This window comes from Narcine bancroftii, chromosome 4 (genome assembly GCF_036971445.1).
Source record: "Narcine bancroftii isolate sNarBan1 chromosome 4, sNarBan1.hap1, whole genome shotgun sequence".
NCBI classification, from domain to species: Eukaryota; Metazoa; Chordata; class Chondrichthyes; order Torpediniformes; family Narcinidae; genus Narcine; species Narcine bancroftii.
The window spans coordinates 301,290,972-301,318,048 of record NC_091472.1 but is presented as its reverse complement, the minus strand read 5'-3'; the positions used below and the strand labels follow the sequence as shown (position 1 = coordinate 301,318,048).

The window sequence follows — 27,077 nt, the reverse complement described above, 5'->3', positions numbered from 1 at the left end:
GCTCTTTATCGACACCATCATCCCCTCAAAACTGATCAGCAAACTCCATGACCTGGGACTCAACACCCCACTGTGTTATTGGATCCTTTAATTCCTTACCTACAGACCATAATCAGTGAGGATTGGTAAGAAAATCTCCTCAACAATCTCCATCAGTACCAGAGCACCACTGGGCTACATTCTTAGCCCCTGGACCTACTCGCTTTACACCTACAACTGTGCGGTTCGGTATGACAATAACACCATCTACGGGTATAAAAAGAGGCGATGAGTCAACATATAAGAGGGAGATTGAAAACTTGGCCAAATGGTGCACCAACAATAAGCTCGCACTCAATGTCAGCAAAAACTAAAGAGTTGATTGTTGACTTCAGGAAGGGGAAACCAGATGTGTACGATCCAGTGATCATTGGGGAATCAGAGGGTGAGCAAATTTAGGTTCTTGGGAGTCACTGTCTTGGAGGATCTTTTGTGACAGATTATGTTATATTTTATGTTGTATATAGATATGTTTTAAAGGAGATAAATTGTGGGGTTTTTTTTTAAAGTGTAGGTCACAAACAAATACAAACACAACACAGATCTCATTTAAAACGTAAGAGCTTGGCTCAAACCAGGCAGTCCAGGCTCCGAGTGCCTTTGCAAAAACTTTGAAGGATGCCTATAGAGACTTCACAAGTAGGTGTTAATTGGACCTGCTGTGGGGTAATGGATTATAGTTTTAGAAAGCAACAGATGAACGGACTCAGAAGATTGGGTCTGGTGCCACACTCTGTCTGAATGCAGTTTGCTGTTCTAAGCGGGTCACATGGGTGTCTCTGAGAGAGAAAGAGAGAGAATCGAGCTCTACAGTTCAGCAGCAGCAGCGTGGCCTGGAATATGACAAGCTGGCAAGCTTGTTTGAAACCCCATTTTGAAGACAGGTTGTGAGTTCTTAATTCAGCCTGGTCAAAGCCCTTATGGTCCATACTGGCTATATAATGTTTCACTTGAAATAAGGGAAAAATAAGGAACCCTGTGATGACCTGAAAGAAAGGTTATAACCTGGAAAACTCTGATGGGGCAAGTTTCTTCGGCAAGACACTGAAGTGGCTGATCAGAAGGAATCAGTTTGTGTCCAACGAGTAACAAATCTGTTTCTGAAAACTGACAAGAACCTTCCTGAGCAGTAACCATTTACCTTTCAAGCACCAAACCCTGGTGAATATTCATAAATGTTAAATTCTGTGCACAGTACAAGAATTGTCTGATACCAGTGAACTTGGATTGTGAATCAAAGAACTTTTCTGAACTTATACACACATTACATACATGTGTGTTTGGAATTAGAAGGGGGTTAAGTAGGTTAAGTTAAAGTTTGATCCTGTTTTCATGTTTAAAGATAATTAAAAGCAACTTTTGTTTAAGTAGCTATTTGTCTTGGTGAATGTCTATTGCTGCTGGGTTTTTGGGTCCTCTGGACCCAAAACATTTTCCTAGAGCCAACACATGAGTGGCATCATGAAGAAGGCATTTCAATGCCTCTACTTCCTCAGGAGTTTGGGGAGGTTTGGTATGACATCGAAAACCTTGGCAAATTCCTACAGGTGTGAGGTGGAAAGCGTGCTGATTAGCTGATGGTCTGGTATGGGGACACCAATACCTCTGTGCTTAATGGCCTACAAAAGGTAATAGACACAGCTCACGATTTCACATTGAGAACATCTATGGGCAACGCTACCGTCAGAGAGCAGCAGCAATCATCAAAGATCCACACCACCAAGAATACACGCTGTTCTACTGCTACCATCAGGAAAGAGGTATAGGTACCACAAGTCACACCACCAGGTTCAAGAACAGCTGCTACTACCCCTCCACCGGGAGACACCTCAATGACAAACTCAACTGGAGATTTATTTAAGGACTCTTACTTTTGCACTTTATTGTTTGTTTTCTTTCATCACCATATCGCACAGTTAGTTGTTTACATTCATTTATTTGTTTACATATGTACATTGTGTACAGTTTTTTGCACTACCAATAAGTGGTAGTTCTGCCCCCGCAGGAAAAAGAATGATGTCATGTATTGTAATGGATAGATATATTTGGAGAATTTGGTAATATTTGGGATTTTGGTAAGATTTAGAGTCGGTTCCATACATACACACATTTTAAAACAGATCTTATTTGAAAGACTGAAGAAATATTGAAGATCTCTGGAGAACATTATGCACATTCACAAGTAGGTGTTAACTGAATTGATGTCATAAAATGAATGACCATTGTTTGGAACTGGAGCCAGGATAGCTACAAGGGTGCTTACAGGAAGGTCACTCCTGGGTTTTGTTTATCTAACAACAGCTTGAGCAGAAAAAAGAACTCCTGTTGTTTGCTGAAGAAGGTGGGGGTTTTTGCAAATGAGTTTTGCTGGAAGTTTCAGTTAGGGAGAGAGAGAGAAGAGAAGCTCTCTCAGTCAGCTAGTGTGTGTGACACTAAAGCAGCTGAACAATGCAAGCCAGGAAGAGCTGGTTGGAAAAAAAGTTCCAAGGCAGTGGATGGCTGGAAGTGCTATCTGTCTGATGTTTCTCTTGGAATAAAAGGAATGGAACTTTATGGTAGCTTGAAGAAAGAAGTTACCATCTGGAAAACTCTGATGGGGCAAGTTTCATCAGTGAAACATTGAGGTGACCAATGGTGGTACCTCAGTTGTGGAAATCCTGGAATAACAAATCTCTCTCTGCAAACCCTACAAGAACCTTCCTGAGAGGTAAACATTTACCTTTCAAGCACCAAAGCCTGATGAACTTTATACATGTCGAATTCTGTGTACAACATAAGATTTGCCTGCATCCAGAGAACTTGGAAGAAGGAGAAGTGAGATTGAACTGTGAACCAAAGAACTTTTCTTAAATTTACACACACATTACCTACACGTGCACTTAGAATTAGAAGGGGGTTAATTTGGGTGAGTTAAGTATAGAGTTAAGTTAAAGTTTGATTCTATTTTCATGCTTAAAGTTGATTAACCACTTGTCTTGGTAAATGTCTATTGCTGCTGGGTTTTGGGGTCCTTTGGGCTCGTAAGAGTATGTACTCTGACAATAAATCTGAAATCTCTGATTTGAATTGAAGCAATTACTGAGATGACACATCCCATCTTACCATCCTTTGAGTAATGAAATTTCTCCCTATTTCAGTCCTAAATGGCTTACTTTTACCATTCTAGAATCCTGAGCAAGTAGCAACACTCTCCCCACATTTATCCTGCTGGGTCTTCTGATAATTTTGTCTCTTCAATGAGGTGACCTATCATCCTTTTAAACTCCAGAAAACACAAAATTTCTCCACATCTAACAGATCCAACATCTGTGGAACTAATTCTGGTGAATTTTCACTGCACTTAACCATATAACCACTTACAGCACAGAACAGGCCAGCTCGGCCCTACTAGTCCATGCCGTAGCAAATCCCCAACCTCCTAGTCCCACTGACCAGCACCCGGTCCATACCCCTCTAGTCCCCTCCTATCCATGTAACGATCCAGTCTTTCCTTAAATGTAACCAATGATCCCGCCTCGACCACGTCTGCCGGAAGCTCATTCGACATCCCCACCACCCTCTGCGTAAAAAAATTTCCCCTCATGTTCCCCTTATAATTTTCCCCCTTCAATCTTAAACCATGTCCTCTAGTTTGAATCTCCCCCTTTCTTAATTGAAAAAGCCTATCCACATTTACTCTGTCTGTCCCTTTTAAAATCTTAAACACTTCTATCAAGTCCCCTCTCAATCTTCTATGCTCCAGAGAAAAAAGCCCCAGTCTGCACAACCTTTCCCTGTAACTCAGACCCTGAAATCCTGTCAACATTCTCGTGAACCTTCTCTGCACTCTCTCTATTTTGTTTATATCTTTCCTATAATTTGGTGACTAAAACTGTACACAGTACTCCAAATTTGGCCTCACCAATGCCTTGTGCAATTTCATCATAACCTCCCTACTCTTAAATTCAATACTCCGATTTATGAAGGCCAACATTCCAAATGCCTTCTTCACCACACCATCTACGTGAGTATCAGCCTTGAGGGTACTATTTACCATAACTCCTAAATCCCTTTGTTGCTCTGCACTCCTCAATTGTCTACCATTCAATGTATATGACCTATTTAAATTTGCCTTTCCAAAATGCAGCACCTCACATTTATCTGTATTAAATTCCATCAGCCATTTCTCAGCCCACACCTCCAGCCTTCCTAAATCACCTTTTAATCTACGGTAATCTACCTCACTGTCCACAACACCACCAATCTTTGTGTCATCCGCAAACTTGCTTATCCAATTTTCTACCCCTACATCCAGATTGTTAATATATATAAAACAAATAATAGTGGACCCAGGACCGAACCCTGAGGAACTCCACTAGTCACCAGCCTCCAATTGGACAAACAATTTTCTACCACTACTCTCTGACACCTCCCATCCAACCACTGCTGAATCCATTTCACTACCTCCTTATTTATACCTAATGCCTCCACCTTTTTTCCTAACCTCCTGTGGGGAACTTTGTCAAAAGCTTTACTAAAGTCCAAATAGACAACATCCACAGCTTTCCCTTCATCAACCTTTTTTGTAACCCCCTCGAAGAACTCAATCAGGTTTGTCAAGCATGATCTACCCCTGACAAAACCATGCTGATTACTCCCTATCAATCCTTGTACCTCCAAAAATTTGTAAATAGCATCCCTCAGAACACTTTCCATCAACTTGCGTCAGACTTACAGGCCTATAATTCCCAGGTTTGCATTTGGACCCTTTCTTAAACAGAGGAACTACATGCGCCACCCTCCAATCCTTTGGTACCACCCCCGTGGCCAGTGACATCCTAAATATCTCTGTTAATGGCCCCACTAACTGTCCACTAGCCTCCCTGAGTGTCCTAGGGAATATTTTGTCCGGTCCGGGAGATTTATCCACCTTTATCTTTTTAACACAGCCCTCACTACCTCCTCGGTTATCCTTATATGCTTCATGACCTCCCCACTATTTTTCTTTACTTCAACTGGTTCAACATTTTTTTTTCCCTAGTGAATACCGAGGCAAAGAAATCATTCAAAATTTCCCCCATTTCCTCAGACTTCTCACTCAGCCTACCCTCACTATCTACAAGGGGTCCAATTTTATCTCTCACTAATCTTTTACTTTTAATGTACTTATAGAAACCCTTTGGATTTATTTCTACTCTGTCAGCCAAAGCCTCTTCATGCCTTTTTTTGGCCTTTCTAATTTCTTTCTTAAGATTCCTTCTACACTCCTTGTAGTCCTCCTTCAACTTCTCAGCTCCCTGCTCTTTATACCTCTTGTACACCTCCCTTTTTCTCCTAACCAAATTTACAATATTCCTCGAAAACCAAGCCTCCCTATGACTTCCAGCCTTTCCTTTGATCCAGACTGGGACATAACTACTCTGTACCCTCAAAATTTCTTTTTTGAATATCCTCCATTTTTCATTAACATCCTTACCTGAAAATATCCTGTCCCACTCAATACTCCCCAAATCCCTTCTTATTCCTATGAAATTTGCTCTTTCCCAATTCAGAACCTCAACTTTAGGCCTCTCCTTTCTCTTCCTTAAAACTACCCCAAAACTAACAGAATTATGGTCACTAGACCCAATTGGTTCTCCAACATTAATGTCCGCTACCTGATCTAGCTCGTTCCCTAACAGGAGATCCAGTATTACACCATCCCGAGTCGGTTCTTCTACTAACTGATTTAGAAAACAATCCTGAACACATTTAACGAACTCCAGCCCATCCAGCCCTCTAACCGTATGGGTATCCCAATCAATGTGTGGGAAGTTAAAATCTCCCATGATCACTACCCTATGATTTTTACACATCCTCCTTATTTGGTAAGGAAGCTAAAATCTTACACAATATTCGTATTACAGTCGCAACCAAGCACCTCTATATCTGTACTAAGACAAGTCTTCCACTCAAATTTACCTGCAATAAAAGCCAATTTGACCAATAGCCATGCTATTTGACTTACTAATTTCTTGCTGTACTGGCATTAGCTTTTAATGATTTGTGTACAAGCATATCCACATCCCATTTAATATTAACATTTCATCTATTAGCCTCTAAAACATACATAGCACCTGATTTTTCTACTGTGATGGATAACTCATTTTTCCAACTTCATCTTCTATTATTTTATGCTTATTTCATTTTTAGTCTTTACATCTATGTATATTCCCACCTAATTTAATAATGCCAAATTGTTGATTAAAAATTGGAGTCCAAGCATCAATCCTTGTTTTACTCCACAGGTCACAGCTTATGAAATAAACAGGGATTGGTGTTCTGCCCCACAGAAACTAAATCCCAGCATCCAGGATCCTGGCACAGCACTGCATTACAACAGTAAGGGCAGAGGTTCATTTCAGGATCCTGGCACAGCACTGCATTACAACAGTAAGGGCAGAGGTTCATTTCAGGATCCTGGCACAGCACTGCATTACAACAGTAAGGGCAGAGGTTCATTCCAGGATCCTGGCACAGCACTGCATTACAACAGTAAGGGCAGAGGTTCATTCCAGGATCCTGGCACAGCACTGCATTACAACAGTAAGGGCAGAGGTTCATTCCAGGATCCTGGCACAGCACTGCATTACAACAGTAAGGGCAGAGGTTCATTCCAGGATCCTGGCACAGCACTGCATTACAACAGTAAGGGCAGAGGCTCATTCCAGGATCCTGGCACAGCACTGCATTACAACAGTAAGGGCAGAGGTTCATTCCAGGATCCTGGAACAGCACTGCATTACAACAGTAAGGGCAGAGGTTCATTCCAGGATCCTGGCACAGCACTGCATTACAACAGTAAGGGCAGAGGTTCATTCCAGGATCCTGGCACAGCACTGCATTACAACAGTAAGGGCAGAGGCTCATTCCAGGATCCTGGCACAGCACTGCATTACAACAGTAAGGGCAGAGGCTCATTCCAGGATCCTGGCACAGCACTGCATTACAACAGTAAGGGCAGAGGTTCATTCCAGGATCCTGGAACAGCACTGCATTACAACAGTAAGGGCAGAGGTTCATTCCAGGATCCTGGAACAGCACTGCATTACAACAGTAAGGCCAGAGGTTCATTCCAGGATCCTGGCACAGCACTGCATTACAACAGTAAGGGCAGAGGTTCATTCCAGGATCCTGGAACAGCACTGCATTACAACAGTAAGGGCAGAGGTTCATTCCAGGATCCTGGCAGCAGCAAATGCAGCTCAAGAAAATTTTTTTTCAGTTCAGTGAGGGAAGGGAGAGGGCGCCAATTTAGACTCCAGGGATAAAAGTGCTTTAACAAATGTTATACACAGTGCTATTCAATATATTACACAAGTCATTAACTTTTCACTAAGAATCCACCCGTAGCCAATTTCTATTATAAATGAAAATGTAGTAACCATTGTTTGAATTTCAAGAAGCTCAACACCAATCAGAACAAGGCTTTCTGCTCTGGAACCCATCTGCCACCGTAAAAATTCACACCTTCCACCCTTGTGGAACATTGTGTATCAGCAGCATGTTTCCTCATCAAGCTAATGTATAGATTGTGATATCCAACCTGTAATATCCACAGATCAGATACTATTTATTGTCATGTAATGAAATAGAAATATCACATTACATGAAATTGCCATTGCCCGGCACCCTCTTACAGTCAGAGAAAGAGAAGCAAAACAGAATTCCCTCAGAGTCACTGAGTGTCCGTGGGTTCACCCCCAGCACCCCCACAGCCTCTTCAGCCACACAAGACTCCATTTCAGCTGGCAACCCGAGCCCAGATCCAAACATCCAGCACAATGAGGAAGCCTTCAGGGCCCAGGGTATTTTGTGAGTCCTTCTTTCCACTCGACTCACTGTTCTGATACCTGGCTCTCATGAGCCAGTCTCCAGCAGCCCAAAGCCTGGTGTGGGTAACTTGCCCGCAGCCTGTGTAGGTAACTTGCCCGCAAAGCTTGCTGTGTGTCCTTCAGCTGCAGAGCCCCTTGCTGGTCTGCCACCATTGCCACCATCCTTGGAATCGTCTCCCCTGCTTCTCCTTCTCAAAGGGGGTACTCCGCCTTTACAAGTGCCCTGTGGCAATCTGCAACCCCTTGCGGCCGCTGCCGTACACACAGGTGCTGCCATCTTGGGCACAAATTCCACAGTCACAGAATTTGAAATAAAACACCATTGGTTCCTTTAACAAGCCATTTAAAGCCTGTGCAGAGTCGACAGCAGTAGGACTAGGTGATAGCAATGAATAAAATTATTACTATGCTTGTAGCTCAGTCAGGATATTTGCTGGACATCAACAATTTAGTAAAATAGATAGAATCAGAAAATTTAAAAACAAAAATATGTTAACTAACAAAGCCAATGGCTAACCTTAAAAGCAATTGATTGACATGACCATTTTCCCCTGAAAGGAACGCAAATTCTGCTACACGGCAAAATGACATGCCCTCAAAATGCTACTCCAATTTATTCTCTTTCCAGTAAAAGCTGTTTTCTGCATACATTTGTACCATCTTATGATGGTACAATTCTGCGCATCATCATCTCTTCCAATCTATAAAAAGTTAAAAAAAACGTATAGTTACTAAATTTGCTGATAATGACGTAAAGCACATTGACCATTAAAACAGGACAGTTTTTTGTCTCAATGAAACACACAGCCATTGTCCACCAGTGCATCAATCTCTGAACTACTTCCTCTCCAGCACTCATTGAATTATTTGAATTTACATTGAGGAACCCCAGGTATGGTGACATGTTAAATGTTGGCACCAAGAAACAGGCAACATTTTATTAATGGAATGCTAATTTAATAAAATAACTATTGCAATGTCAACCTATGAGTTTCAATGTCACCACGAATCCTTAATAATACAATAAATTGAGCCACTTTGGGAGGGATTTATGAAAACTGCCATTTGTTGTTAAAAACATTGATTTCTTATTACCAAGCATTCAGACATATGCATTTATTAATAAATTACAAGTAAACTGTTAAAAAATTGTGAAAATATGAATATTTTATATACACAGTTAATAGCATTTCTGACTTCCTTCCAAACAAATACAGCTCTCTACAGAAGTTGTCAACTTGAAATTGGTCAATACTTTGAAGTTATATGGTATTATATCCAAAGAGGAGAGAAAAAAAACTGCAGATGATTTAAATATAAATAAATACCCATTTAATGATCAACATTTGAGTGTTTTGAAACTAACTTTTAACTTTATGTACCAAAGTGCAATTGAATTGTCAAATCAATGAATAGATATGATCACATATGGTTTCAATTCACTTTTTTATAAACAAATCATCAATGTGAACTCGGGGGTAAACACATTCATTGTTTTGTTAAGTTGGTGTGCTTTCCAGCATTTACAGCAAAGACATTGCTTACATGTATAACCAATATTGAAAACATATTGTAAATTTAGCTTTGGCCAATATTTTGTTACTGCTTACAGTATCAATCCATATTTTTTTTGAAATACAGCAATTTATCACACTTTCCAAGAAAGTAAAAATTTTGGCCTGCCTGAGATACTAAATTCAAAACATAATATCATCATTAAATTTACTTTGGAAAAATAAAATTTTAAACAGTGAATAAGTTATTCATCGGTTTCCTCCCCCTACACCCCCCCCCCCATATAAGAAATAAAAACATTTAGTTTGGGGGGGGAATTAGAAAGTGTTGAAATCACACATCTCAGAGAGATTGAAAATAATGTGGGAAAATTCTGGAAATGCCCACACATTTCATTTCAAGGAAAAAAAATCTTAATATTTCTGTGACTTATTTTGAAACCACATCTGCACAGCCCATTTCATACATCCACATCATCAGTCGTTAGTAACAGCTGGTCATATACCATAGAACCTGCAATAGCCTCCAAGAAAATACTAACATCTGGATACATCAAACATAATGCAAGCAGTATTTTCTTGGTGCTTTTTTCTCCAAACTTTGAGATAGACAACGTGCGTTCTCAACTTACCTTATTGCAGAGATTCATTTGTTCAAACTGCCTAATGACAAGGACTTCAGTTTCATATCTAATTAATATTGGATGAATAATTGTAATACATGTTGCCTGAGTGCAGGTTCACAGATTTGTCTCAGAAGAATGCCAAGAGTTTAACAAAAAAATGCACTTTGTTGATAAAAAGATAAAAATTTTCAAAGATGAAAGACAGATTTAGTTTTTTTAAAAAGCTGTTTGTTTATTGTAATATCTTGTTCAGTTATCTAATTAATAATTTATCATTGGATTTAACAACAAAGGTTTACATATTGTATACTTCAGTTGGATATTGAGGCATGAGTTTTCAGGGTTAGGACTAGAGGCTACCTCAAACAACAGTGCATTGACATTGCAGTGTCTGCATACCCGTGCTGGTCACGCCAGGCATCAGCCTTCTTTTTCAGGGGTTAACTGTTCCAGCAGCCAAATAAAATACAGAGACAAGCATGTAATTATGTAGACAGTCAAAGGGCATGCTCCATTTTGAAACCTATTTGCATGGTAAAATCTGCCTAATTTAGTACACCGGAAACAAGCAAGGAAAGGGTCTCATGCCCAATAACCCACAATCCAGATGCTTTACATGCTTTCCTGGTTGAAAGAAATATATTCACATCAGATCACTTATCAGTCTCAAATAATAATAAAAAATTAAGTTACCCTTTAACAAAGATATAAGATAAACTATGGTTATTGAAAATTACATAAAAGACCAGAAATTGAAGTTTCTTAATAAACATTTTGTGTTTTGCATACTATTTTTAAACAGGCATCGGATCATTGATATCAACAAAAATGGGTACACAAAGGAATGCCTATAAACTATTCATCTATGTTTAAAGAATAAAATTAAAAAGTTAGATACATTTCCTGCATTTTTATTCACTTGTTGAAATATGAATTACTGAGTGATTTACTTACTTTAAAAGTTACATCTAGTTTATGACATAACAATGAATACATTTGTAGAAAATATCATGACCGTTTGGAACTCAAGTGAGGAATGCCTGCATAAATTTGCAACCAACCAAGTCACAGCCTGGTTACTGAAGCTTTCTTCAAAAGTAGAATGAAACAATATTTGACTGCAGTGATTGACAATCTTGATATATCAGTGATATAAATTTCTCAGGACTAATTGCTAACCAGTCATTTATTATTTTTACAGGATTTTATATTAATCAGTTAAACTAAGATCTGTGCATTTTAAGAATAGGCTGATTGTATAAACAAAACTGCCCCAAACTGTGTTACAGGCTCCTCCAAAGGCAAGCAACACAATTATTTTAAATATTTTCAGTATCTGAATGAGAAAGTACAATCTGTACTTTTCTTACTTATCTTATTTTAGTGGACTAATAATTTTTGCTTAATACCATCCACTTTTGTTTATACATTGTTCTGAATTCATTTACTACATATAGTAATAATTTTTCACAGTACAGAATAATATTTTTATTTTATTTTAGTGAATACAAATTATTATTATTATTAGCAAAGTAAATATGATTAGGATTCTGTTTTCTTTATTAAAAAATTGACATTTTTTTAGAAATTACTTCTTGGCTAAAGAACCTTTCAATATTCTTTCATGTTATTTGCCAAATTTTTCACATCCAAATTGCAAACAAATCAAATAATGGGTCACAATAAACTGATGACCCTGTATCAGAAATGCAGCAACTATGATCTTCAGGTAAGAAATAAGGTACAAAATAAATGTTTGGTTGCAGCTTCTAAAGGTATTGGTGTACTCATTTCCTCACATTTAGATACATTGAAGTCAATGGATCTGAATATGTGGAGATAGATACCTGCTGCACTCTTATCAGTTTCATGCTAGTAGTTAAAAGTTTACAATTTTCTCCATATGTTTGCTGATACTGACGAGTTTCCATTCCACACTTGCAAAAGCACTGCTGTTGTCGGTGGAAGAATTAGGCTGTTGATCTAATATATTGATCTTTTTAAGTGCATCAAATGCTTAACCCAAATTGACTTTGAGAAGATATCATCTTGAACCTCTGTAATCTTTGGTGTGAAGAATCTCCCACAATGCTGCAAGGTAAAAACTTATTTGATTCTAACCTAGCAATAATGAAGAAACACTTTGAAATTAGGCCAGTATGTAAATGGAGGAAAATTTGCAAGAATGGACGATAGCTTGGGAGCCTGATAAGTTTTGTCAAGAACACTTTGTAGAGGATATACATTGTAGCCATGTTGCCCAGAAAAAGTGAATGTTCAAGATAATGGATAGGAGCTAATCAAACAGGTTCATTTCCCCTGGATTGTTTTAAAGCTCTTGAATATTTTAAAGTGGCTGCATTCATCGGGTCAGGTGAAAAGTATGCCTTATGGATAGTGATAAAACTGTTGGAAATCAGGAGATGAATCACTGCAGAACATGCCATCCAGGTTCTGTCTCATTGATGCAGCCACAGTATTTATGAGGGGGAATCAGTTAGGTTTCTGATTAATATTGATCTTGGCGATTCTGTTGTAATTGACTCAATTCTGGTATTTATATAACATAAAAATAAGGGGTTAAACCACCATATCTGCTTGGCAAAATTTAAGTACAGGACTTCAGGTTGCAAAGGCATAGATGAGGCTTCCAGAAATAAGGGTAAAAAAGGAGCTTGGAACCCTTAACTTCTTTCCTATCATTTCTCTACTACCCATATCACTTTCTTTTTTCACCATCACTGTTCAAGCCAAACCTACCAGATCCTATCCATCAGGAAATAAATACCTGTAATATCATCTGTAGAATCCCATCTGATGCCCCAATGAGATTATCTACAGGTATGGAATGACAACTAAACTGGATCTTCTGGTTTAAGGACATGTAATTTCTCATTAGTTGAGTATATTCAATTATACCCTGCTAACACCATTACTGAAATCAAAGCCTTAGTATAATCTGGCTATCATATTTTACATCAAGTATGGTAAAAATAAAATTTCTCATAGACAATAATCCACAAGAAAAATTACTTCACAAGAATGAAATCATGGAAAATAGATTTTAGTTATCTGAAGACATGCAATAACATTGGTTAGCTCTCTATTACCTAGCACTGGAAAAAAGAATAGAGCTGTTTAAAATAAACAATGGGTTTATGAAAGCCAATAAGAATAAACTATTACCATTGACAAATGGTAATCTACAGAAATAGTTTTTTAAACAAAATAGTACAAAAGGCTAAGAACTGCTTTTATCCAAAGAGATGCTACGATCTGGAATGCACCAAAACAGTGGTAGAAGAAGATACAATATTGACTTTCATGAGGGAAATTAAGGTTTTTTTTTAAAAAAAGGAAAATGTTGTAGACTCAAGAGGAAATAACAAACAAGTTCATCAGAGTTTGAATGAGTTTGATGTAATGATATTACTTTTTTCTGTGCTCCATAAATGTAAACAACAAAATCTTAAAATTCCTCATTCTTTGTCACTAAAACTTACATAACCTTTTGATTTGAACCTATCAGTTAAATTTACATGGAATTACATGGAAATTAAATATGCTTAAAGACATTTAATTTCAACTACCTAGATGGTTGTTTAATATGGGAAGTCGACTCAAACTTTCAGTTAACTCTATTTTAAAGTCTTCATGAATACTTGCACATAATGAAGGCATTCCCAATAGAGGATGGATAATTGCCTCAGGATATGCCAAAGCAATAACACAACATTCAAAAATAAGTGGGCAGGCCATGGCAATCTTGTAGTCTTAACAGAAATACTTGACATTTTATTTTTGACATAAATCTAATAAATAGAGAAAAAGCATGCATTTGCTAGTACCTTTACCTATAAGGAATAACAATTCTATACTGTTCTGTGTGTGTGTGTGTGTGTGTGTGTGTGTGTGTGTGTGTGTGTGTGTGTGTGTGTGTGTGTGTGTGTGTGTGTGTCTGTCTGTGAGAGAGATAGAGAGTGAGAGAGAAAACACAATGGTTAAGTTTGTCTTTATTAAAACAACATGTAAACAGGCAAATGTTTATGTTAATCAATATTATTTGCCAAATCTGCAAGCACTGCAAGCTGTAGACTTTCAGTTTACATTTTTTTCCACTGCTCAATTATGGAAGCCAATTTCAGCAGACTGAAATATTTTCATGAATTCTTATCAATTTATTCTAGAATTAAAACACATTTAGCACAAATTGCTTCAAATATTTCTGATGCTATTAAAGGATTTTTTTTGATTGTTATCTTATCAGCATAGCTATGATCAGAAAGTAAATAACTACACTTTCCTGTGCACAATAATAAGGGAAAAAATTATCTAAAAGAGATAAAAAACTGAATTCATAAAAAGAGGTATCCAGCACCCATGGCAGATAAACAATTATATCTATCAATTTTGGTGTTGAATCCTCATGCGCTTTCTGAAAGATATTACTGAAGTTGACCACGATTGCATTTGTTCCCTTCAGTGGTTCAATTCCTTTGAACCAATGAAGCAGCCAAACAAGAGCCACCTAAGGCAGGGAAAATTAATATTAGCTAAATGTTCCTCTAGCAAACAATACTTCAGCTCAGGAAACATTGATGCATTAGGTTCAGAGAAGATTTACCACATTAGTGGACAAGTTGTCTCATAAGGAAAGTTTGAATGGGCTGTGTTTATGTCCAATGAGGTTTAAAACTGAGGGGACATGATTAGAAGAGGAAATGTCATAATGTAGGAGAATCTAGAACCAATTATATTTATAATTGGGAATATTTATAATAAGGAAATGCTGTTTCATGACATGATTTTTTTTCTCTTTTTATTATTTAAAGGGTGAAAAACTACAGCATGCTGTTGTGCAGAGGGACTTGGGAGTGCTTGTGCATGAATCGCAAAAAGTTAGGTTGCAGGTGCAGCAGGTTATTAAGAAGGCAAATGGAATGTTGGCCTTCATCGCTAGAGGAATTGAATTCAGGAGTAGGGAAGTAATGTTGCAACTGTAGACCGCACCTGGAGTACTGTGTCCAGTTCTGGTCTCCATATTTGAGGAAGGATATACTGGCTTTGGAGACGGTCCAGAGGAGGTTTACTAGGTTGATCCCTGGGATGAAGGGGTTGACTTACGATGAAAGATTAAATCGTCTAGGATTGTATTCGCTTGAGTTTAGAGAATGAGAAGAGATCTTATAGAAACATATAGGATTATGAAGGGTATGGATAGGATAGATGTAGGAAGGTTTTTTGAGCTGGCCGGTGTAAGGTAAAACATCATGAGATGGGAATGTGTAGGGAGTTACCCTGTACAGGGCAGTAACAAGAAGGGGAGGTGTCCTTGTACTCCTGTTAGGTAAAACATCATGAGATGGGAATGTACAGGGCTGTAACAAGATGTGAATGCATCCTTGTACTTACAAGATAAGAGAGACATTGATGGATTGAGAGGCAGGAAGCTAGCAGGGAAAGGATAGCAACAGTTTTAGTCATTGGACAAGTAATGATATGATGATGTTCTAAGCACATATCCAAGGGTATAAAAAATCACCATTTTGCTGATAACGGCAGAATGCATTCTCCGACTAACATGGTTAGTCGCAAGTGTTACAATCCGGTAATAAAGAACAAAGAACCCTGATTTTGACTCAGCCTGGTGTTTGTCTCACTCATTCATGAACAAAGCAGACCTAACACCGGGGAAACTAAAATGAGAGGACACAGTCTCAAGATTCAGGGGAGTAGATTTAGGACAGAGATGAGGAAAAATAGTTTTTCCCAGAGAGTAGTGAATGTTTGGAATTCTCTAACTAGGGAAGTGGTTGAGGCTGCCTCATTAAACATATTTAAAATTTGGTTAGATAAATTTTTACATGATAGAGGAATTAGGGGATATGGGGAGAAGGCAGGTAGGTGGAGTTAGGTCATAAATTAGATCAGCCATGATTGTATTGAATGGTGGAGCAGGCTCGATGGGCCATTTTTGGCCTACTCCTGTTACTACTTCCTATGTTCCTATGTTTCCCTTAAAATGCTTAACTCTTTGGAACTCTCTTTCTTACAGGTAGTAGAAACAAAGTCATTAAAATATTTTATAATAGATGGAAAGTTACTACTGGTAAAGGGAAGAGCAAACCAAATGTGGCAATCAGATAAGCAATGACCTGATCAAATAGGCATAGAAATGATTATATCTGCTGCTCTTTTATATGTTCAAAATTTCCTTTAAGGATTTCTTGTTTAGTAACATACAACTATTTCTCGCATATTTTCACGACATCTGTGATCCTTTACCATCATGATTAAATGTACTTACTTTTCATACTTCAGACTCGATCCTCCACTTGAAATTTAAAGTAAGTGAGAATTACTTACTTTTCCAAAAGTCAGTTGTATAGGATGATCTAACTTAGCAGAGTGCTCACGATTCCTTTATTGCTATGTAATAGTATAGAAAATATATTACACAAAATAGCCTTCTGCCTGCCATAAGCCATTCGAAGAATCACCATTAGTGTTGCCCAGTGCCCCTTATAGTACAAAAAAACTGAAGAGAGCCCTTTCAGAATCACTGATTGTCTGTGGATTCACCTCCAGCTCTCGCACAGCCTTTCCAATGGCACAGACTGCTGTTCGATCCATCGGCAATCTGAGCTCCAGATCCAAACCTCCAACATGATCGGAAATACTTCAGCATCCAAGGCCCTTCAGCAACTCTTCTTGACCTCCGCATCCTCTTGAATCCTAGCTTCAATACCTGATTCCCATAGGCCAGATACCAGCAGGCCACAGCCCATGTGGGTCCTCCAACTGCAAGTCACCTGCAGACTGCATGGGTCCATCAGCTGCTGATCCCCTCACTAGTCCTCCCCTGTGGTCGCTGTCTTTAAGGGTAATCTCCTCTGCTTCTCTTTCGCAATGAGGATTGTTCTCCCCATTTCTGGTGTCCTGAGCCAGTCCGCTACTCCCTGGAGTCTGCAACACCTCGTGGCTGCTGCCGAGCAGAGGTGCTGCCATCTTGTGCACAGACTAACAGTTGAAGGATTTTAGTTTAAAAACACTGACGGCTCCTTTAACAAGCCATTTAACACTTGTACAGAGCCACCAGTATTAGGACTGGGCGGTTGAACCCCTTCAGAGCAGCACTGTGTCTATGCTCTCCCATGTCCACACAAGCACCAACACTACCATTACAGCAACTCTGGCAGCTCCACCATTTTTTAAATAAACATTTTAGCATCCTCTTTGGTTTCCTCAAAATCCTGCTTTACAGATCAGTGACCATTAGAATCAGAATTTATTGTCATGAGCAAGTCCTAAAATTCGGTGTTTTTGCAGCCGCATCAGGGTGAAAACATTCACATTCACACCTTACAACAATATATACTTTTTTTAAAAGTGCACGAAAAGTAAGGCAGTGTCTTTGGTTCATTGATTATTCAAGAATCTGATGGCAGCAGGGAAGAAGCTGTCCTTGTACCACTGAGTGCTTGTCTTTAGGTTCCTGTACCTTTTTCCCGATGGTAGCAGAGTGAAGAGGGCATGGCCTTGGTGTATAATGAGTAGAACAGTTGCTACCTCTATAAAAATGCAAGAAAATACCTGCCTATAACTGTGGTTTTGCCATTAATTGAACCAAGGTCAGGTAAGACCAAATTGTTTACATAGAAAAATGTATATATCTTTAAGCTTTGGCAGTACTTTGTGCTCCAACTTTAGTTATATTTCTGTACTGTTCTCTGTTGTATGTTGAAAGTTGGCTGTTTCAAAGATGTTTTGTTGGTAGTTCCAAGATCATCTTAGCAAACAGTCCACAGACATGACATTGCAACATTTTAAAAGTTGCTGTTCGAGAAGTGGGACTGTAATCCAATGTGACATTAAGATAAAACAGGGTTCTCTAGGAAGAGCAGTAATTAGGACAGAGAGAAAATGGTGGATGCTTCAAGAAATTAGAACTGTCTCAGCCATTTGTTCTGTCTATCAAAAGAGCAGAAATGTTCCTAAGGATTAATTATATTGCTGCAATACTGAAAGATAAAGTTTAGAGCAACATGGTGGATCCAAAAAGGGGAAGGCAATATTGTTATTGCCTCTCGTGTGGAAGTATGAGATGTTGGTGGGTGTACTAGTGTCAAAAGATGTGGATGGAGTCTCATACAGTAATATTTAAAAACCTTAGAGTCATAGCATGGAACATACTGACCAAGTTAGCATTTTGGGATTGTCCCTTTTGCCTGCATTTGGTCCACATCCTTCAAAGATGCATACATACATCAGGCTGCTCGATATTCACTATAGTTCAGCATTCAACACCATCAACCCCTCAAAACTCATCAGCCAACTTCAAGACCTGTGCCTCAATACCCCACTGTGCAATTGGATCCTGGATTTCCTCATCTCCAGACCACAATCAATGCGGACTGGCAAAAACATCTCCTCCCCAATATCCATCAGCATTGGAGAACACAGGGCTGCGTCCTACTTGCTTTATAACCTTTGAATACATGGCTCAGTATGACAACATCAACACGATTTAAACATTTGCTGTCAATACCACCATAGTGGGCTGAATAAAAAGGGGCAATGAGTTGGTTTAGGAACAGTTGCCAACCCTCCACCATCAGGCATTCAGGAGGAAGGTTGAAAACCTGGCTGAATGGTATACCAACTCTCACTCAATGTCACCAACACTAAGGAGCTAAGGAAAAAAAAGAGGTGTACGATCCAGTACAAATTTAAAATCCTGGTACTGTAGTTACTATCTTGGAGGACCTTTCTTGGTCCCAACGTACTAATATCTTTATGAAGGAAGCATATCAGCACCTCTCCTTCCTCAGGAGTTTGCGAAGGTTCGGTACAACATCGGAAACCCTGGCAAACTACAAATGTGTAGTGGAAAGTGTGCTGACTGGCTGCATCATGGCCTGGCATGGGGGTACCAGTACTTCTGAATGAAAAGCCCTGCAAAAGCTAAAGAACACAGCCCAGTACGTCATGAGCATTCTCCCCACCATTGAAAAAATCTAGTTGAATGCTGTGGTCAGAGAGCAGCATCAATCATCAAGGATCCAACCACCCAATGCTGCCATCTGGAAAGGGGTATAGGTGCCATAAGGCTCACACCACCAGGTTTAGGAACAGTTGCCAACCCTCCACCATCAGACTCCTAGCCAAGAGACTTAATCAGAGAGTAATTTAAAGACTTTGCGTATGATTTATTATTGAATTTTTTTTTGTACTTCCACAGTTTGTTTACTTTTCTCTCTTTTGTATACATCTTTTTCTTGAGTACAGTTCACACTACTGATAATTAGTAATTCTGCCTGGGCTGTATGAATAAAGAATCTCAAAGTTCTCTGTGATGTTATGTATGTACTAACAATAAATTTGAACTTGAACTCCTTCCTGTCCATAAATCTGTATAAATGTCTTTTGAATGTCAGAATTGTACTTGTGGTCCGTCGCGTCGTCGCGAGCGCAAAATGGAAGAAGTAAAAAAAGAAGAAAAAAAAAAGAATTGTACTTGTTTTCACGGTTTCGTCTAGCAGCTCATTCCCGATATGGATCACTCTCTGACTGAAAAAGTTTCCCCTTAGGTCCTCCGTACAACTCTCCCTTCAAACCTTAAACATATGCACTCTAATTCTAGAGATAATCTACCCTGAGAAAAAGACTGTATACATTCATTTTATCCAAGCTCTTCATAATTTTATTAAGGTCATCTCTTACCCTCTGATACTCCAGGGATTAAAGACCCAGGCTATCTAATCTCTCATTAATTTCAAGCTGGCAAGAAATATGAGCCTCTTTCAAGTTCAATGATGTTTACAATATGAAATATAATCTATTCACAGTTATGAAGACAATTTTGTTAAAGGTGACTGCAGAACAAGATTTAAGACCAGGTGTGTTTGAAACATATTTGGAGAAATTATTTACTGGGAATTTCTGTACTCTGGGTGGATGCTATGGAGGAGATGCAGAGTAAGTGCTGAGTTGATGGTGGTGAAGGAGAAGTGATGTTTGGGGAAGAAGGCGGGCATTTGAGATGATCTGGATTGGAAGAGTTCATCTTGGGAAAAGATGCAGCGGTGACTGAGAAATTGCGAGAAGGAAATAGAATCGTTGCAAGGGACTGGATGAAGAAGTGTAGTCAAGGTAGTTAGTGGGTTTGTAAAATATGTCTGTGAAAAGCTTATCTCCTGAGATGGAGAGAGAGCGATCGAGAAAGGGGAGAGCGTTGTCAGAGATGGACCAGATGAATTTGAGATCGGGGCAGAAGATGGCGGCAAAGTGAATGAAGTTGACGAGTTCATCGCAGGTGTATGAGGCAGCCCCGATGTAATTGTCAATACACCGGAGAAAGAGTTGCGTAGACGCAGTATGGATTGCTGCACAAGGACAAATAAACAGGCAGGCATAGTTGGGACCCATGTAGGTACCCATGGCTACACCTTTGATTTGAAGGAAGTCAAAGAGAGAACAAGTTCTGCCAGGTGGGGGAGGGTAGTGGTGCAGGGTGACTGGTTGGGTCTCTTACCAAAAGCCTGGAGACATTGCAGAAATCAATGTTTTCATGATGATTCCACTTTACAGGCAACCCTCACGTTATAGAAAGTATCTGATTTATAATTTTCTCTAATGCAGACCACATTTTCCCAGTGAATTCCAATTTATGTGGAAATGTTTTCCAATAGATTTTTATCCCTTACATTAAGCTATTTTGTCAGTAATGACAGTGTCCCACTATTGTTATTTAACAGGTGAGGCCAACATTAGACTCAGGAAATGGACAAGATTCGTGTGAAAGAAACAATGTATTTTGTCAAATTTTATCCTTCGTCGCTCAATACTGTGGAACAATATGATATCACAGAATTGAAAAGTTTGGCAATCACAGCCAAGTCCTCCTGTACTATGTCCTCCGTGGACATGCAAACAGAAGTTTCCAGAGTGCAATGGTGCTGTGCTCTTCAGTTGCTGGATTTGTCATACAGTTAGTTGGTTGTTGCAGCTTCTGAGTGATTTACAGGGGTGCTATCTTACTTGGTCCATCACCATTAAGTGTTGCAACTAAATCACCTTTCAGAAAGGGTGGAAAAGTGGCAGCATCTTTCTCAATCCTGAACTCCGATGATGTTTGTGTAGACTTTGAATATTCTCATTTGTCTGGGCATTCTAATTTCCTATTGCATCCCAAAGACATGAGTAGATAGGTAAAAATAATTGCCTCAAGTTGCCCATGGTGTGTAGGTGAGAGGTAAAATCTGGGAAGAGTTGATGGAATGTGACGAAAATAGGTCACAGGGAAAATTTATGGGCAATGTTAGTCAGCAGAGGTTCAAATTAACAACAGGACAGCTAATCTACCACATGACGTACTAATCCTTATGTTGAACTTGGCTGTCAGCCCACAAAATTTATGATTTAGGTATTGAGCTGCACTGTCAACTTCAAGATAGTCTTAAATCTAGTAGTGTTAGAGTGGAGGGGAGATGACAGGACCAGGACACTTGATGGAAATAAGTAAATAGGTGAATCAAAGATAAAGCATTCCATGTGGTCCATGGTAGGAACAAAGGCATGGCAAGGTGCCAGACTCAAAGTGCTTTATGTGGGTGATTAATATTGGGAAAGGATCATGGAGAAAAGGAAAATTGGGGGGGAAGTGGTGGGGGGGGAAAATGGGTTAGAGAGTGGTGAAAAATTGAAAATAAAGATAACAGGAATATTATATTTTTTTTGCAAGGATCAAATAAGTCGGTCATACAAAGTGTTTGATATTGACTGATGTTAGAATTATATTATTTTAGAACAATGCAAACCATCCCAGAACAATCATACAAAATTACAGAAATATCTGATTTTTTTTCCATTTATCCTCTGGCCAACCTGCACAGTTAAGGCTGAATTAACCGCCATTTATGTTTTTTTTAAACACAGCCGCTGTGTTCCAGAAAATTGTTCCCAAAATTCCAGAATTCAGGCTGTGTAAAAGGATTGAAATGGAAATGAGTGACTCATTTTACCTCTTGGACCCCTGGAAATATTGCATCACGAAGGCATGCATGAAACACTTGAAATTAAGGTGTATTTGTATAGTGCCTTACATAGCTGGGAAGAATCTGGGAATCAAGAGCCATTTTGCTCTTCTGTCTGCTGGATATTTCAGAAGCAGATGATTCACGTAACTGAAGACATCGACGCAGTTGTATGTAGGTTGTATGTCACAGTTGACGTCGACACAGTGGCATACCACGTCGACCAAAAATATTGCACCTCAGTGTGAACATGGAGTGAGATCTGAAATTTTCACGTTCTGGTCGCTCTGGTGTGAATGGCCACTCCAGAAGGGAGGTGAGATAATTGCCAATGGAAAAAACTCAGTTATATGTAAAAAACAATTTATTTACAGTTTTAAATTATTTTTTCTGTCTTTTTTGTGTTTACTTCCATTCTGTACATATTTTTCTTCACAAACAGAGCAGGAATTTTCATGTGCAATTTGACAAGAATGTTGTGACATTAAGATAATCTCTGCAGTCAATAAAACACTTTCTGCCATACTCCTAAATTCCCAATGTTTATTAATTTTTGTTACATTCTCTAGATATTGAAAGTGACAAATCAATCATGTTCTCTCAATTACATTCCATTTTTACATTAATTTAATCTTTAATTTTCTTACATAATGGCAGGTATCATCCATTCCTCAAATGTCTAACCAATGAACCTTGACATTCAATGGCTTTACTTTTGCCAAGACACTATCAATCATTTTGTGCTAACCACATAGAAGCACTACAGAACAGGTCAGGAGATGGCATAGCCTTGCCTTGCTTGAATGCATGCAAATCTAAAGCAGAAGGAGCTTGGCAGAATTGCATACAGGTGACACCTGCATTACAGCTATTTAGGTTCTGAAGATTTACCCTTACACAATTCACAAATCATCTCCCTAAAGTCCATGATATTAAATTAATTCTTAAGGAATTTATGTGTGTGTGTGTGTGCGCGTGCGTGCGTGCGTGCGTGCGTGTGCGTGTGTGTGCATGTGTGTGTGTGTGTGTGTGTGTGTGTGTGTGTGTGTGTGTGTGTGTGTGTGTGTGTAACACAAATGCAAAAACAAAACTTTTGTTGCACAATTGTTGCAGTCTACCTTTTTAAAAAAATTGTTTAAAAGTTACTTTTAAACATAAATGTCAATGATTATTCATTGTCGGTAAAATAATTAAACTATTGTAGCGGGCTGAGTGACCGCACAGTGCAGTGGGCTGAACCATCACCCATGCGGCTCGTCCAGTGGCTGCCCAGTGCCGCAGGCCTGGTCGCTGCTCACTCACCTGGCCGGGGGTCCATGCATGGTGCTGCGGGCAGGGTCGCGGCACACTGGAGACTGGGGCACTCACCTTCAAGATGCCGTGGGGCTCCTGTTGTCTTTATTTTAAGACATCTGCCCCACAGGTGAGTGGTAGGCATGGGGTGATGTCACTTCTTGTTCCGAGCTTGGAGGGGTTTAAAAGTGAAGGCAAATTCGAATAAAGTGTCTTTGCTGAGTAGCACTGAGTCTGATGTATTCATTTAGTAGCTCTACTGGAGTAGTTGCTACACTATCTTACCTATACTTGATATATGTTTCAAAGTGTATGATTCCCTTCAAACTGAAGGCTGGAATGTGAGTATCTGCAGTTGCTTGTGTCTCCAAATGCAGCTGCTGGCCACTAGAGACATTTTCTCAAGAAAATGGCAAGGCAATCATGTTTGTGACCCCTCACCATGATCCAGCAGCCGGCATACTCATCATTATTACTAAGGGAACAACACTCCAAAGGAACACATCTACACTTATAACATGGGATTCAAAGGGAGAAAGGATGATTTTTCTTGATGCAAAACACTATAGATGGTTTTCCTCTGTTATGTGGGGGCCACCTATATTCTTTTATGGTATAGGAGGAAGCCATTCAACCCATCAAGTCAATGCAGAGTCTTATAGTAATTCCACAATTAACCCAGCAATTATGGGATGTGGGAGAAATTCAGACCAGAGGAAATGCACAGTGAGAATCTGTATAATTTTCACAGACAAACAAAAAGTAGGGTTTATTAAATTTAGACATATAGCACAGTAACAGGCCCTTTTGGCCCATGAACCTGTGCTGCCCCAATTGCATCCAATTGACCTACAATTCCGGTTCACTTTGAACCGTGGGAAGACACCAGAGGAATCCCACGCAGACATGGGGAGAATGTACATTTAAATAGATCAGTATCACCTTTTCAAGGAATGGTTAACAAATGCTGTTCTTGTCAATGATGCTCTGATCTCAAAACAATGAATACAAATATATATCCATGCAACTTGCATGAGATTTTCTTTAGACTCAATTGCTCAGTTATAAACTAAATTCCATCTGCTCCACAAAGCTAACAGGCAGCCATAAGGAGTAATATTAACTTTTATTAGTGGAGACGATGTGATAAAAATTGGGCATCTAGTTTTACATCCTTCATGATTTTCAGTCACCAGAAAACAAGCCAATTATTAAACTGCTCAAAAGTTTTACACTTTCTCCCTTTAATCTTCTTTTCCTTCCAAGGTAAAAGAACATGGCTCTTTCAACAAATTCAGAATTCTTATTTCAGAGTAAAAAATGGCACAAATGAATTCCTGTCTTTCTTCTCATTTTCTGAAATATAGAATTGCTTTTCAATAAATATTAAAACCCCAGGTATCTGACACCAATGAGGGATTGGTGGATGCCAGGTAAGTGAATTTTCCAACTGATTGAAATTGCTGAATTGACCACTAGGGGGCGCCATTTTAACATATTTATTTTACATGATTGTTTTTGCCAGTTGCTTGAGGCTGCCGGTTGCTTGAATTCCAGATAACATGGGTTTTACTGTCTCTTCTTTGGCTTGCCTTCGCGGACGAAGATTTATGGAGGGGGTAAAAAGTCCACGTCAGCTGCAGGCTCGTTTGTGGCTGACCAGTCCGATGCGGGACAGGCAGACACGATTGCAGCGGTTGCAAGGGAAAATTGGTTGGTTGGGGTTGGGTGTTGGGTTTTTCCTCCTTTGCCTTTTGTCAGTGAGGTGGGCTCTGCGGTCTTCTTCAAAGGAGGCTGCTGCCCGCCAAACTGTGAGGCGCCAAGATGCACGGTTTGAGGCGTTATCAGCCCACTGGCGGTGGTCAATGTGGCAGGCACCAAGAGATTTCTTTAGGCAGTCCTTGTACCTTTTCTTTGGTGCACCTCTGTCACGGTGGCCAGTGGAGAGCTCGCCATATAATACGATCTTGGGAAGGCGATGGTCCTCCATTCTGGAGACGTGACCCATCCAGCGCAGCTGGATCTTCAGCAGCGTGGACTCGATGCTGTCGACCTCTGCCATCTCGAGTACCTCGACGTTAGGGGTGTGAGCGCTCCAATGGATGTTGAGGATGGAGCGGAGACAACGCTGGTGGAAGCGTTCTAGGAGCCGCAGGTGGTGCCGGTAGAGGACCCATGATTCGGAGCCGAACAGGAGTGTGGGTATGACAACGGCTCTGTATACGCTTATCTTTGTGAGGTTTTTCAGTTGGTTGTTTTTCCAGACTCTTTTGTGTAGTCTTCCAAAGGCGCTATTTGCCTTGGCGAGTCTGTTGTCTATCTCATTGTCGATCCTTGCATCTGATGAAATGGTGCAGCCGAGATAGGTAAACTGGTTGACCGTTTTGAGTTTTGTGTGCCCGATGGAGATGTGGGGGGGCTGGTAGTCATGGTGGGGAGCTGGCTGATGGAGGACCTCAGTTTTCTTCAGGCTGACTTCCAGGCCAAACATTTTGGCAGTTTCCGCAAAGCAGGACGTCAAGCGCTGAAGAGCTGGCTCTGAATGGGCAACTAAAGCGGCATCATTTGCAAAGAGTAGTTCACGGACAAGTTTCTCTTGTGTCTTGGTGTGAGCTTGCAGGCGCCTCAGATTGAAGAGACTGCCATCCGTGCGGTACCGGATGTAAACAGCGTCTTCATTGTTGAGGTCTTTCATGGCTTGGTTCAGCATCATGCTGAAGAAGATTGAAAAGAGGGTTGGTGCGAGAACACAGCCTTGCTTCACGCCATTGTTAATGGAGAAGGGTTCAGAGAGCTCATTGCTGTATCTGACCCGACCTTGTTGGTTTTCGTGCAGTTGGATAATCATGTTGAGGAACTTTGGGGGACATCCGATGCGCTCTAGTATTTGCCAAAGCCCTTTCCTGCTCACGGTGTCGAAGGCTTTGGTGAGGTCAACAAAGGTGATGTAGAGTCCTTTGTTTTGTTCTCTGCACTTTTCTTGGAGCTGTCTGAGGGCAAAGACCATGTCAGTGGTTCCTCTGTTTGCGCGAAAGCCGCACTGTGATTCTGGGAGAATATTCTCAGCGACACTAGGTATTATTCTATTTAGTAGAATCCTAGCGAAGATTTTGCCTGCAATGGAGAGCAACGTGATTCCCCTGTAGTTTGAGCAGTCTGATTTCTCGCCTTTGTTTTTGTACAGGGTGATGATGGTGGCATCACGAAGATCCTGAGGCAGTTTACCTTGGTCCCAACAAAGCTTGAAAAACTCATGCAGTTTGGCATGCAGAGTTTTGCCGCCAGCCTTCCAGACTTCTGGGGGGATTCCATCCATACCTGCTGCTTTGCCACTTTTCAGTTGTTCGATTGCCTTATATGTCTCATCCAGGGTGGGAACCTCATCCAGCTCTAGCCTTAGGGGCTGTTGAGGGAGCTGGAGCAGGGCGGAATCTTGGACTGAGCGGTTGGTACTGAAAAGAGATTGGAAGTGTTCTGACCATCGGTTGAGGATGGAGATCTTGTCGCTGAGGAGGACTTTGCCGTCTGAGCTGCGCAGCGGGCTTTGGACTTGGGGTGAGGGGCCGTACACAGCCTTTAGAGCCTCGTAGAAACCCCTGAAGTCGCCAATGTCCGCGCTGAGCTGTGTTCGTTTGGCGAGGCTAGTCCACCACTCATTTTGGATCTCCCGGAGTTTGCGCAGTCCGGGCACAGGGAGAGCAGCAGCGGCCCCGGCCC

At 40.1% G+C, this 27,077-nt stretch overlaps 1 protein-coding gene across 4 annotated transcripts in view; it reads right to left on the bottom strand.

Moving 5' to 3' along the window:
* metap1d (methionyl aminopeptidase type 1D (mitochondrial)) overlaps window positions 1-27,077 on the bottom strand; it is a 184,059-nt gene that overhangs the window by 139,033 nt on the left and 17,949 nt on the right. Inside the window, exon 2 of one of the 4 annotated variants that reach the window (XM_069935730.1) lies at window positions 8,410-8,593. The exons of the other annotated variants lie outside the window; for them this stretch is intronic. The gene's annotated coding sequence lies outside the window, so the exon portion shown is untranslated. The remainder of the gene's footprint in view (window positions 1-8,409; window positions 8,594-27,077) is intronic. 4 annotated transcript variants of the gene reach the window in all.